General features: G+C 38.4%; 1 pseudogene; it reads left to right on the forward strand.

Moving 5' to 3' along the window:
- The first annotated feature begins 1,213 nt into the window (after positions 1 to 1,213).
- LOC102831079 lies at positions 1,214 to 1,741 on the forward strand (annotated as a pseudogene).
- The last annotated feature ends 217 nt before the right edge of the window (positions 1,742 to 1,958 follow it).

Raw genomic sequence — 1,958 nt, forward strand, 5'->3', positions numbered from 1 at the left:
AGATCACTGACTACAGAAAACAGATTTTAAAATGTATACAAAATTGTGTAACTCACTGAGGGTCTTCCTTTTTTCACTGATTTTAAAAAAATATTTTTTATCCCAGGATAATTAAACATAAAACTTTATGTATAAAAATTCTGAAATGTGTAAAAATATTAATAAGAAATGTGACTGTCATTTTGGTCATATGCCATTCTTTGGAATCTGACAGCCACCTTTCTTGTTAATATTTTTACATATTCCATCATCTTGCTTGTGGTTTAGATAAGGTACTTAAATAAAGAATGCATACTTGAAGTTATTTCCTTTCTCAGAATGTATTCTAGTTGCGAAACTTCTATTTGAAAAAAAAAAAAAAAAAGTAGGGCATATATCCAGAATTCAACTGAGGATGGGGCAAGGAGTAATGAACTAATATATATAAGATCTGGCACCTTCTAAGAAGGAGTTGGGCTTACTCTTGATAACCTTGCCTAAAAGACAAAGTACCTTAAAAGAAAGCAGTTAAGAATGATTGGCAAGCATTCTATTTTAAAAGGGATCATATCTATGTTCTGCCAAACACCAGCAGGTTTAAAATGATGGCAACAGAGATTGTATCAAGATGAAGCAGGAGTGATGGAACAAATACAATCATAGCTAAGAGATATTGTGTGCTTTCTTTTGGAGCTGTTAAATAATTCTACACTAGAAAAGAAGATTCAAAAGGACAGTGAAGGATAGAGAATGCTAACTTCCTGACTTTTCTTTTTTTAACTGTGTTGATTACATACCTCAAGATGCATAAAAAGTCTTTTTGCATCATGAAACATATTTTGTATTCTTTTATCATTGTTATTAGAGCTTTCTTACATTGTACAATAACCCAGTCCCTGATAACTCAAGGTTTTGCTTAAATGTCCCCAGAAAAAAATTGCTTATATTTCCCCCTCCTTTTTACTTTTTAAGCTATCAAACATTTTCTAGGCATCAGAAAAAAAAAAAAAAATTAATAATTGAAAGAGAAGTTTGCCCAGTGGTCCCATGGATCTGTCTCTTTCTTCAACAGTGTTTGAACAGGACAGATCCGGGGACATCCCACTTCCAGCCTCAGGCCACCTCTAACCTTTGCTTTAGGCACAATCTCTTCTCTGGGACTGTCTTCTTGGCCATTCCCTGTTACTGGGACCAGCTTTTGTGTGTGTAGTTAGCTTCAAATCTTGGACCAACCATGAGCTCCCAGGTCTTTCAGAATCATCCTACTGAAGCAGAGGCTGGTGTCAACTATGTAGTCAATCTGTGATTGGGGGTCTCTTACATCTACATCTTTCTCAGCTTCTATTTCTATCACAATGATGTGACCTTGGAAGATGTGGGACACTTCTTCCATGAGATGGCAAAGGAGAAGCATGAGGGTAACATGCATCTCTTGAAACTGCAAAACCAGTGTGGTAGATGTGCTCTCTTACAGGATGTGTAAAAGCCATTCCAAGATGACTTGGGGAAAACTCTGGATGCCACAGAAGCCACCCTTGCTCTAGAATAGAACCTGAACCAGTCCCTTCTGGGTCTGCATGCTGTGGGTGTTACCTACACAGACCCGCACCTCTGTGACTTTGTAGAGAACCATTTCCTCCACGAGGATGTGAAAATGATCAAGAAGATGGGCAACCACTTGACCATCCTTCGTAGGATGTTTGGGCCCCAGGAGGGACTGGATGAATATCTCTTTGAGAGGCTTACCCTCAAGTATGACTAGGAAGAAATCTGTGGAGTCTGGCATCCTGTGAGGAACCATCAGCATTCCCCTGTTCTTCCAGATCTTCTGCCTGAACCTCACTCTCCAGCCACAGAAGCAACATCGTCACCACCTTGGTACCCCTTTTCTCACAAGCTGTGGACCAAAATGAAAACAATAAAGTTTCCTTTTATAGAAAAAGAAAAGAACTGAAAGAAAATCACATACATGCTTCCTA

The sequence above is a fragment of the Chrysochloris asiatica genome, unplaced genomic scaffold (genome assembly GCF_000296735.1).
Source record: "Chrysochloris asiatica unplaced genomic scaffold, ChrAsi1.0 scaffold00373, whole genome shotgun sequence".
NCBI classification, from domain to species: domain Eukaryota; kingdom Metazoa; phylum Chordata; class Mammalia; order Afrosoricida; family Chrysochloridae; genus Chrysochloris; species Chrysochloris asiatica.